The sequence below is a fragment of the Phyllostomus discolor genome, chromosome 11, assembly GCF_004126475.2.
Source record: "Phyllostomus discolor isolate MPI-MPIP mPhyDis1 chromosome 11, mPhyDis1.pri.v3, whole genome shotgun sequence".
Taxonomy (NCBI): domain Eukaryota; kingdom Metazoa; phylum Chordata; class Mammalia; order Chiroptera; family Phyllostomidae; genus Phyllostomus; species Phyllostomus discolor.
In genome coordinates, this window is record NC_040913.2 from 49,765,157 (window position 1) to 49,778,252 (window position 13,096).

Below are 13,096 nucleotides of genomic sequence, written 5' to 3' on the forward strand. Positions count from 1 at the left end.
GAGCAATGAATCTACATCAAATTTTGTATTAAGCTTGAACATTCCTCTGGGGAAACTATTCAATGATTCAGATGGCTACAGCTGGTGATTGGCAGCTTCATCAAGACAATGCACCCACACTCATGCATCCTCTCCTGCAGAGTTTTTGGTGAAACATCAAATCACCCAGGTAACAGCCCTACTATAGCCCAGATTTGGCACCTTGCAACATCTGGCTTTTACCAAAACTAAAATTCAAGAGATTTCAGACTGTCAATCAGATTCAGGAAAATAAGACAGGGCAGCGGATGGTGATTGGGAGAACTGTGTGAGGTTCCAAGGTGCCTACTTTGAAGGGGTCTGAAATGTCACTGCCTTAGGGACAATGTTTGTTGTATCTTGTATTTTCTTCCATAAATGTCTCTATTTTTCTATAGTACATGACTGGATACTTTCTGGACAGCCCTCATGATATATCCCACAGAAATCAAATCTTTTAACCAACTTAGGTTTCTAGGATATTTTTAAGTATTCTTGTTTTTAAAGATAAGATATATAATGTTTCTTTTTTTCTTTTTTTTTTTCCCCCAATTGACTTTTAATCCTTCTTACTCTTCTAAAGAGCAGCCATGGAAGTAATTTCCCTTACCACTACTCTTTCATTTACTCTTGAATTCAGTCAATTTTTTTATTTTTTAATTTTCTGTTTTTATTTTTTTATTTAATTATATTTTAATTTTTTAACTTTTTTTATTGTTCAACTACAGTTGTCTCCAATTCCACAACTACATTTTCTTTTGATTTGGCCATAGACTATAACATTTTTAAATATTTCTGTATGCATTTTAAACTCCACCTTAAGCTTTGTATTCATCCTGTATTATAATATATTCTTGAAATTGAGCAATATGTGGATTTTTAGATTTTTGCAGTAACATATATGTATATCTATGTGTGTGAGAGATTGATAAATCTTGAGGTATGATCTTGAATCTTAAGATATCTTCAGTTATATGATGTTCTCTAGAAACCAGTGTGCTTCAAGTTAGACATTGAAGTATGAGTTTTAATTACACATATATAGTTGATCTTTAAACTTCAAGAAGGTAAAAGCAATAGAAAGGTGAGTTTTAAAAATTAATGATAATACTCTGGACTGAAATATATAAATGCTGCTGCTGGATTTTATGATCTATGACTGTTATATGCTTCATAGGGATCGAAAAATTGATTGTCAGTAGAAAATTTTCTAACTTATGTAACATGAAAAAAATTTTTAAAGTCTTCACTTTTATCTTTTTCCTAGGTTTAATAACGATAAAATGAAGAGCATAATGAAATAGCCTGTACTTATAGTTCAGCAATTTTTACCTTGTAAGTATTAACTCACAGTCCCCCTACCATTGCTATAAAGAAGTTACTGTTTAATGTCATTTTTTGCTTTATTTCTGATTTTCTTTTTACCATCCTAGAATGTTAACTTTCTAAACTCCCCTTATCCTCTCTACACATTGAAGTTTGGTATTTATTTAATTCAATTTAGAGCAAAAATAATGCCATTGCCATAGGTAAGTTTTCTGTTTGAGGAAGTATTTTACAGCCAGGCCCCAGCATCTCTAAATCTGAGAATAACAATTTTAAACCCTTTTTCATCCAAAGGAATTTACAAATAAGTAACGATCTTTTTTCATTATCATCATTATTCAGTTTCATTGACAGTTATCCTGTGGTTTTATAAATTGGAAGTATCCTCTCCACTTAAGAAATTGTCTTTTCATTATTTTTATTTTTATTTTTTTTTTACATTTCACTAGGTTACAATCCAGACTTCTTTGTGAGTGCTTAAAATTTAGCTGTTAAGCTTCAGGAGTTGGGGGGAAAAAAAGGAAGGCAGTCCCTTTTACTTCATTTTATATATACACATGCATACCTCTTAGAATATGAAATAATTTTACCCTGATTCATTTAACTTTTGGGAAATTAGTAAATTCTAAGGAAATAATTTAACAGGTTAGCTGAAATTAATATTATCCTCCTCAAAAATTCTCAAATCCAGGTAGGTCATGGAAAACACACAAGATACTTAATCCCCTAAAAATATTTGAGACCCTATGCCAAAATGATTCATTTCCATCTATTTCTTGAGCTAATTCTACATCTCTAAATAAAAGAAACTTGATGTTAGAGGGATGGCCCTGTTTAATAGTACTTCAGATGCTTTTCTTACATTACCTCATACCATTGCATTAGTGACCCAGTAAATAATGTGTATGTGTTGAAGAGTGACCTTGTGATTACAGGTGATTAGCCACTGAACTCAGTAATTAGTTTTTAGTGTTGAAATAAATTAAATATTGAAAACTTTGAATAATGAGCCAGCTTGAAGAGTAGTGCCAAATGTCATAGGTCACTTCTTTTTCTAATTTGTCACTGGAAATCTAAAATGGAAACATTTGCAAATCCCCAAAGAATTCTACATAATCAATGCTTGGGTTTCCTAATTGATCCTTTGGAAGCCAGCTCAACCTTTCTTCAATGTTAAGTCTTAGAAAAAGAAGTCTTTTCAGTTAGTATTGGTATTGGTATTGATATTAGAGGGCAGTCCATTTTTAAAAAGAAAAAAATAGGTATCATTTAACTTCTAACATAACATCACATTCGTAACCTTATTTCATTTCCTTTATAAATTTCTAAGCAAACAGCCTTTCTTGGATACTCTCAAATGTCTTTTAAACAGATAATTTGCAATATTTCATAGTTGGAATACTTCCTTTTGTCCTAGATAATAATGCCTGGAGTTCCCTTTTAGATGCAAAAGTAGGACATAGTGACCGTCAGTAATTTTGTATGAGTGTATGTGTATGGCCTCTTCTAAAGTTATTCACTGATAAAATGTAGATGTTCCAGAAGTTGTGAAGTGTTAGTGTTTCATATACTATTTGATGCTCTCAAAATTAAATAATGGCAGTGTTTTAGGTTCATTTTCACAAATCGAGGAAAGAGATTAAAAATTTTTGCTTTTTAATTTAAAGCTCTTAAACTTATATTGCTTAACAAAACATTCAAAAATAGTAATTTCCTTTCTCCCAACCCCCCCTTTTTTTAGCTATGTTTTGATATTTTTACATTGCATTTTTGGGTAATAGACAAGTTATATAATTCTGTTATGTGAATTTAAAATAACTAAGTATATTATTTTGTGCTAAATAAAATAAAATCTTTAGTTGATTGCAAGCAGCTAAGGTCATTGCTTCTATCTTTTTAATCTATAACAACAAAAATTTTAAGACATTGACTTCATAACTAGGAAACAGAAGATAAAGTAGAAAGTTCATCATTTATTGCTATCAGTAGTCCTGTAAACAAAAATGACAGAACAAATTACTTTGCAATTTAGGAGACGTTAAATTTGCCTGCTCTCAAGAGCTGGGCTAGTAAAAGGAAATGACAAATTATTTCTCTCAGACTGGTTATCAAGATAAGTTTTTAGACTTCCGGCCAAGATAGAGGCATAGGTAGACACACTGTGCCTTCTTGCACAACTAAAATAAGGACAACAAAATTTTAAAAACAAAAAACAACCAGAACTGACAGAAAATTTAACTGTACAGAATTCTGACAACCAAAGAGTTAAAATAGACACATTCATCCAGACTGGTACAAGAGGCAGAGTCTAGCGGACCAGTGGAGAGGGGTCGTGGCAAAAAAAAAAAAAGTGGTGGCTAGTGGACTCCAGGCGCCCAAAGCAGCGGATGATGGACCCTGGGAACCCAAGACGGCAGCAGGCAGACCCTGGGTGCAGGGTGGCAGCAGGCAGACTCAGCAAGGTGAGCAAGGTGGCTGGCTGACCAGGTGGTCACACATTCACATGCAGATAAACCAGGCAAAACGAGGGAGTGAGACAGACTGTGCAACCCAAGGCCCCAGCACGGGGAAATACAGCCTCAAAACGCTGATCGAAAACAACTGGGAGGGTTGAGGCAGTGGGAGAGACTCCCAGCCTCACACGAGAGTTCGTTGGAGAGATCCACAGGGTCCTAGAACATACACAAACCCACCCACATGGGAATCAACACCAGAAAGGTCTAGTTTGCTTGGGAGAAGCGGCAGAAGGGACTGAAATCCGACAGAGAGCAGAGCAAGCGCCATTGTTCCCTCTTGGACCCCTTACCTACATACTGTATCACAACCCAGCAACGGTTGCCCCACCCTGGAGAACACCTGAGGCTCCGCCCCTCACTATGTAACAGGTGCATCAAGACAAAAAAAAAATCATCCAAACGAAGGAACAGATCAAACCTCCAGAAAAAACACAACTAAGTGGCAAAGAGGTAGCCAACATATCAGATGCACAATTCAAAGCACTGGTGATCCGGATGCTCACAGAATTGATTGAATTTGGTCACAAATTAGATGAAAAAAATGAGGGCTATGCTGTGAAATGAGGGAAAATGGACAGGGAACCAACAGTGATGGGAAGAAAGCTGAGACTCAAATCAATGGAGTGGACCAGAAGGAAGAAACAAACAAGCAGAAAAGAAGGAAGAAAAAAGAATTCAAAAAAAATGGGCAGAGGCTTACAAACCTCCACGACATCTTTAAACATTCCAACATTTGAATTATAGGAGTACCAGAAGGAGAAGAGGAAGAACAACAAGTGGAATAGTTATTTGAACAAATAATAAAGGAGGGCTTCCCCAGTCTGGCAAAGGAAATAGACTTCCAGGAAGCTCAGAGAGTCCCAAAGAAGTTGGACTCACGGGAGCACACACCAAGGCACATCATAATTACATTAGCCAAGATTAAAATGAAGGAGAGAATCCTAGGAGCAGCAAGAGGTACGTAGACAGTCACCTACAAAGGAGTTCCCATCAGACTGTCAGCTGATTTCTCAAAGGAGACCTTGCAGGCAAGAAGAGGCTGGAAAGAAGTATTCCAAGTCATGAAAGTCAAGGACCTACATCCAAGATTGCTCTATCCAGCAAAGCTTTCATTTAGAATGGAAGGGCAGATAAAGTGCTTCTCAGATAAGGTCAAGTTAAAGGAGTTCATCATCACCAAGTCCTTATCATATGAAATGTTAAAAGGGACTTATCTAGGAAAAAGAAGACAGAAAACATGTATAGTAAAATCACAGCAAACTCACGGTTATTAACAACCACACCTGAAACAAAAGCAAAAGCAAACTAAGCAAACAACTAGAACAGGAACAGAATCACAGTAAAGGAGATCACATGGATGTTTAGCAACAGGGGAGTGGGAGGAGGAGAGGGGAAGAAAAGGTGCAGAGAATAAGTAGCATACATGGTAGGTGCAAAATAGGGGGAGGGTAAGAATAGTATGGGAAATGTAGAAGCCAAGAACTTGTAAGTATGACACATGGACATGAACTAAATGGGGGGAATGTAGATGGGAGAGGCTGTGCAGGGTGAAGGGTAATGAAAGGGGGAAAATGGGACAACTGTAATAGCATAATAAAGAAAATATATTAAAAAATGAGTTTTTAGAAATATTATTAAGTCAGTAATAGAATAGCAATGGCATGTAATCATACCATTCTATTCTCTAGAAAATATTGTCAGTTGTTGAATTATAAATTGTGTAAATGTAGGGGTGACTGAAATTACTGGTAATAAAATAACATTGTAGTAAGGGCAGTAAGTAATTGATATGAAAAATGATATAAAAATCTGTTACTTTCAATTAAAATGTAATTTTTTGCTATACATCACTAGATATAGCTGAAATTTTTCTTTTTTTTTTTTAATTTATTTGTCATGGAAATTTACTGTTGTGTAAGTCACTGTCTTCCTGTGCCTTCACAGGGATGTTTTAATTATCTTGAATAGTATTGTAATATGAATGTTGCTGGGAGAAAGATGTGTGCCAAAAAAGAAAAAACGAATTGCTCTTTTGGCACTTGGATTAGTAGTAAAGAGTGTTACAATCCAAAGCACAAAAATTTAAGGGTGCTAGGTGCTATCAGCATTTGGTGGAAAGAAGAAATTGCAAACATAACTGACAAGGTCAATGGATACTAATTAGTAAATATACTAAATCTCTAGGTTAGGCTCTTCAGCTATATATCATTCTATAGTTTATGAACAGAAAATATTTATAATACAGCCATTATTTGGTCATTGTTCAAATAACTGCTATTTGTGAGAATTTGACAATGTTTAAACAAATACCAGGTGTTCTGACCTCAAAGTCTTATTTATTTGATATGTATGTGTTTAACAGAATGGTTAGGTTAAATCTGAGCTTTTATGTTTAAGGCAAGGCTGTGTTTCCACAAAATTGTAGAAGGGGGGATAGATTTATCGTTTTTCAATCTGAACAACTTCCCAGTGTAAGAGTGATGATTCAAAGAAGAATAATGGAATTTTTTTATTTGTGAAGTTACTTTGGATATTTTCTTAGGAAAATGAAAACAAGGCAAAATTTAATAGCATAGATCTTGATTTAAGTCGGAAAACAAATGTAATGAATTCTGGTCTAAAAGGAATTTCAAGTTCTAAGGGTAAATACAGTAGGTAGCATCAATAAATTATTCAGTGTAGTCTTGCCTTTTCTCACTAATTAGCTGAAATATTTGAGTTTTCAAAGTTATCTCCATGTAAAAACAAGAATAAACTGAATCCAGAATTGAAACAAAAATGTCCAGATGTCAGCAATCACACTTTTTGCCTAGACTGTCAGTTTCACTGTTCTTGTTATATCCAATAGATTCATTATAATTTTTTTTTAGTTCCAAAGTACATGTATGAATGACCTATGGACAATAGTGTGGCAATTGACTGAAGGAGTGGGGGCTGGGCTGGGTGGAGGAGGGCAAAGCGGGGAAAATGGGACAACTGTAATAGACTAACAATAAAAACTTTATAAAAAAATTTTTTTTCACTTTTGTTTTCCTTAGTTTGGCTTTTTAACTTGCTTCTTTATGGCCCTAGTATTTGCTGCTCTACAGTCAGAACTTAAAATTGGCAGTTTGTCCTCCAAATCCTTGATAAGATAGCTTAGTAAAATACATTGAATTTTCTAAAAGTAAATTTTTAATTGATTTGTATTCCTCTTATTTTAGCCCTCAGAATATTAGAACTAGAACCATAATAAACTTTTTCCTTAAATGTTATAAATTATATTTGTCAGTAATAATTGATAGAAAATAAAATTCTCATAAGACCGTGTTTCAGTTTTACATACAATTTTATCTTTTTGTCCTTGATATTACCTTCTAAAAATATTTTATATCTTTTTTTTATCCTCACTCAAGGATATGTTTATTGATTTTAGAGAGAGGGGAAGCTGGGGTGGGGAAAAAGAGAGAAGCTTCCATCATTTGCCTCCAATATTTGCCTGTACCAGGGATCAAACCCATAACCTTTTGGTGCTTCCAACCAACAGCCATTGGCCAGGACTAAAAATAGATTTTTATCTTTCTTTTGCCAAACATGTCCTTTCACTGATTCTCATCTCAGTATGAATTCTGGCCATTAGTAGTTTAGATATTCCACTTTGGATCTGCTACATTTTGTCAGTATTTCTTTTAGAATATTATCTGAAGAACTGAACCCAATATACTCAATATGTTTTGAACTACAAAATATAGTGTCTTTCTTATGAATAAGATACTTCTATTAATGATGCCTGATTTCACAAACTTCATCTTTGTCAACAATTTATTCATGTTGAATTAAAATCCACTGAAATCCTAACTTTGTCAGAAATGTGTTTCAAATCCTACTATAAATTGAGACTCAGCTGGCACTTATTGAATACTTACTCTCTGCTAGCTGTTCCATAAAAGTTTAAGCTTGTACAATCTTAATAGGACTATGAAGTAGACATTAATAGACCTATTATAGTTTATAAAGAGAAAACTGACACTCATTTAATGAAATAACACCCAAGATCAGGATTCCATCATGGGTCTTCTCACTACTAATATACTGTGTCATTGCTTCCTTAATATATTATTTCTGTGGCTTATATTGATAAGATTAGAAATACAGAATTTGACCAGTGAATTCATTGTACTCAGGGCAATTTTAGAACTTAGGAGACATGCTTAGAATTTTTAATGTTCTTGTTATGTGCAATAATGTTTTATATAAGCTAGATGAACTGAAATTAGAACCATGAAAGATTTAAAAAAATACCCTAAAAATGTAATGGGAACAAAATTAGAATTGCAAATCAATTACAAGTGGGTGAAGTAGGGAAACCATTAGTTTATATAAATGTATATCTTTTTACTTAAAATTTTTTGTTAAATCTGTTGTCTGATATGGAAGGAAAACTAATTAAGGTATTTGAAGATTCTCATTTACTCAAATTCATGTTTAAGTTGACTTCTTAAGCAGGACATTTATTTGTCTCACCTTTCAATATTACTTTTTCCTGAGAACATCATAAGAATGAAAAATTTATATATCAAAAGCCAGTAGAGATAATTAAGAGCCCACTGGTCAGAATATAAACCACCAGACTTGGAAGTAAGACTGTTGTATAAAGATAAAAGACAATAACTGAATGTTTTTTTCTGATTTTTTAATAGCTCTACTCGTTTGGTTCTATACCTAGCCATTAAGGCTCTTTCCATATCTAGTTAGGAAAGGTGGCTTTTTGTTCAGTCAGCAAACTTAGAAGCAAAGATTTAAGGCGTGGAAGCACTATAATATTTCCGGTGGCCTAAGATATAGGAGTGGAGAAATAGCCTGGACCATACCATGATTCATTACCACATAGTCTGGATTGAATGGAGGATAGCTATAATAATGAAATCAAATACTTGCTCAGCACAGTACTCAATACTGAGAATAATTATTTATATTCAAAAGTTATTATAAATGGACAAGTAACCATAATTTGAGTACAAAAAAAATAGAAGAAAAAAATGTTAAGATAAATAGCATATTTATTTATGTTCTCATCAACCTTTTGTATTATATTTCTTGGTTGACATGGTATATTTGTAATTTATTCATACCTAGGGAGTAAAATAAAAATTCAAGACCACAAAAATACGAATGTTTATCTTCTAAGTAGTTTAACTTTGCATATATGGAAACTTGTTAAAGAATCTATTAAAACGATAACACATTTTGGGGGGCTATATATATCTCCTGATTTTTCTGGGATAAATTGTCTAAATTGAAATCCACTTCACACAGTTTCTAAGTAATCCTTTGTTCATTAATTTCTCCATCAGAAAGAAAAACTAAGGGAGTATAAAAACAGTACTTTATATTCACTTAAAAACTAGGGTTTTTTATTATCAGACAGACTTTTTGGATTATATCTGCAAATTATTTCATTGCATACCTCATCTCAACACTAAATTTTAAATGTGCCCTCTGTAGTTTATATAATCTTTTTATTTAATGATTTGTATCCAAAACACAAGTTAAAAAGCACATTTTAATCTGTTGCCTGTGAATTTTATATATTGGAAATTTCATAAAACTTTCAGTTTCTTAGTAGGGTAATTAAAAAATTACCATGTTTATTGAACTTACGTGGTTTGTTTTGGGTCCATAATTTAGGCCTTTGCTTAAAGATATTAAAGAATGGCTAATTTAAAGTGTCTTTTAGGTATAATATGGGGTGGGGCAAAGTAGGTTTATAGTTGTTTGTATGGAAAATAATACAATAATTATTAAATAATACAAGAATAAATTCTCTGTAAACCTTCTGCCCCATCCTGTATATCATGATTTACATGGTATTCCACTGTTCTGATCAAGGATAGTCATTCTGTAGCCCAGGGGCTATATATAGCCAGCTCCTGAGAATTTTATATGAAGAATTTGAAGCATACTTGAAGAAAGTAACTATTATTACAAACTGTGTTGATGCCAGATAAAAAAATAAAATTGAGATATTTGAAAAATCTAAAGTAATATAGTGACACATAAAGGTTACATCTAAACAAAGTAGTAGAAATATTTTTGTGCCATGTAGAGAGATGTGCCTTCTCTGTTTGGCTGGGTTTGCTCCATTGGAATCTTTCAATTCATTTATAATTTAAATCAAGGATTTCTATATTTTATGAAAATCAAGAATTTTCATATTCAAATAAATTTTTCTGCTAGTTTAAATTTATCAGGCTTTCAAATAGAAAGTGGTTATTTTTAATTATCTCAGATAGTTAAAATAGAAATAAAAATGGAAAAAAACTTCCCCTGAGATTGTTTACTAAAACATTGGTGATCTCAGAGAGTAACAATCTTTAAGAGATGAAATTAAGATTAGAGAAATTATAGCATATTTGTCAATGGGGATGATTCAGTAAAGAGGATAGTTACAGATAGACGGGAGAGTGCTAGAGGAGTATCCTTCAGTAAGCAAGAGAGGATAATATCTAGTGTACAAGGGGAGGGATTGGTCTTACTGATTGTTTATCCATAATACAGAGAAGGAAGAGTTGTATGGGCACAGATACATGTAGAGAGATGTAGTGGAAATTGGCAGAAATCCTCTGATAGCTTCTGTTTTCTAAGCGAAAGTGAGAATCAAAGGGGAGATACTGGAAATTTGAAGGGGGAGAAGAGACACACCTATCTGATATTTTTCTAGAAGAACGAGAGAATGAATGGACTGATGTTGCCAGATATTGAATCAATTTTAGGTATAAGAGATTTATAAAGTAAAAATTATTTGTTCAGATGACAGGATCTTATATAGAAAACCCTTGATTACACACACATGCAGCTTACAGCTAAGAAGCAAATTCAGCAAAATTGCAGGATACAGAATCAACACTCAAAAATTAGTTGCATTTCTATGAACTAACATGAACAATACAAAAAGGAAATTAGGAAAACAATTCCATTTATAGTAGCATGAAAAAGAATAAAATGTTATCAATAAAATTAACCAAGATGGTGAAAGACTTGATACACTGCAAACTAAAAAAAAAGTGCTAAAAGAAGTTAAAACAAATGGAAATATTGGGATATCTTAATATTAAGATGACAGTACTAGGCAAAGTGCTATACAGAATCAATGAAATCCCCATCAAAATCCCAATGACATTTTTTGTGGAAATAGAAAATTCATCCTAAAATTCATACGGAGCCTCATGGGACATTAGATAGGCAACACAATCCTGAGAAAGAATAATGTTGAAGATCTCACACTTCTGATTTCAAAACAATACAAAGCCATGGTAATCAAACAATATGGTATTGTCATAAAGACATATATGAACCAGTGGTACAGACCCAGAAATAAACCTTGTATATATGTTCAGATGACTTTTGACAAGTGTGCCAAGACCATTCATTGAGAAAATGACTCTTTTCAACAAGTGATGCTGGGAAAACTATATTCATCCACATGCAAAAGAATGAAGAAGTTGAACACTTACAATGAAAATTAACTTAAAATGGATTAAATACCTAAGCATATGAACGAAAACTATAAAACTCTTAGAAGAAAACATAGGGAAAAGGTTTATGACATTAGACTTGGCAATGATTTCTTAGATATGACACCAAAAGGCAACAATGGCAACAAAAAGATAAGGTGAATTTCATCAAAGTTTAATATGCATAAAAGGACACTATCAACAGAATGAAAAAGTAGCCTGCAGAATGGGAGAAAATATTTGCAAGTCATATATGTATAAGGGATTAATATACAGAATTTATAAAGAAGTGTATGTAACTCAATAACAAAAAATAACCAAGTTAAAAAGTAAGCAAAGGACTTGAATATGCATTTCTCCAAAAAAGTTATATAGATAGTCAATAAACACAAGAATAAGATGCTTAATATCACTAGTCATTTGAGATAGGAAAATCAAAACCACAGTGAAGTACCACTTCACACCCATTAAGATGGCTATTATCAAGGGATAAAGAGAAAGGAAGTGTTAGCAATGATGTGAAGAAATGGGAACCCTTCTGTGCTATTAATGAAGCGTAAAATGGTATAGCTACTGTGGAAAACAGTATGGCCATTACTGAAAAATTAAAAATAGGATTACTGTATGAAACAATGATGCTGCCTTTGGGTATATTCCCAGAATAATTGAAAGCAGTACTCAGATTTGTATACCCTGTTCATAGCAGCATTAATCATAATCAGAAGATCAAAACAATCTAAATGTCCAGATAAATGGATAAACAATTTGTAGTACACATGTACAATTAAATACTACTCAGCCTTTAAAAGGAGAGTCTAATATATGCATCAATATGGATGAACTGAAAAGTTATGCTAAGTGAAATAAGCTAATGAAAAGACAAGTACTGTATAATTCCATTTATGTGAGGTACCTAGAATAGGCAAATAAAGACAGGAAGAAGGATGGTTTTCAGAGGTTGGGCTGGGGCAATGGGTAGTTAGTATTTAATGGGTACAGTTTCCATTGGTGTGGATGAAAAGGTTCTGGAGATGGAGTGTGGTATTGATTGCACAACAATCTGAATGATCTTCATGACATAGAACAGAGGTGTCAAATTCATTTTCACCAGGGGCCACATAAGTCTCACGGTTGCCTTCAAAGGGCTGAAATTATTTTAGGACTGTATAAATGTAACTACTCCTTAACTGTTAAGGAGTTGAAATTACACTCAGCCCTTTGAAGCCAACCACAAGGCTGATGTGGCCCTTGGTGAGAATGAGTTTGACACCCCTGACATAGAACTACATTTTAAAATGGTGACATTTATGTTAGGTATATTTAACTACATTTTTAAGAAGAAAAATAATGACATTTTTACTATGAAGTTGTTTTGTAAAGGTTTTAAAAACTGACTTTGTATTTTGCTCTATTCACATTTATTTCTTTCTAGTATACTTGGCTTAGTTTAAAATACATAGACCTAGCAAAATTAGGAAGGATTGGAATTGAAATGACCCATTTGATTTCTTCTTGATTTTGAAATAATCATTTAATGTGTGCATCTACTGTGTGGGATCAAAGAATGAAATGTAATCTTGAACAGTTATTTGTTTCATGATTTTTTTGTCTTAAATGATTTTAAATGTTTTGTGGGAAGGGATTTTATCTGTTTGGTACATTAGTGTATACATTAGCATGACAACTGGGACAGTGCCTGGCACATAGTAGGTGTTCAATAAAGTATTAAATGAAAATGTGTGT

At 33.1% G+C, this 13,096-nt stretch overlaps 1 long non-coding RNA gene across 1 annotated transcript in view; it reads left to right on the forward strand.

Annotated features, from left to right (window-relative positions):
- The window catches only part of LOC118497363, a 58,954-nt gene that overhangs the window by 13,177 nt on the left and 32,681 nt on the right, over positions 1-13,096 (forward strand). The window contains exon 2 of the long non-coding RNA XR_004899887.1: positions 1,286-1,353. This is a non-coding gene — a long non-coding RNA (uncharacterized LOC118497363). The remainder of the gene's footprint in view (positions 1-1,285; positions 1,354-13,096) is intronic.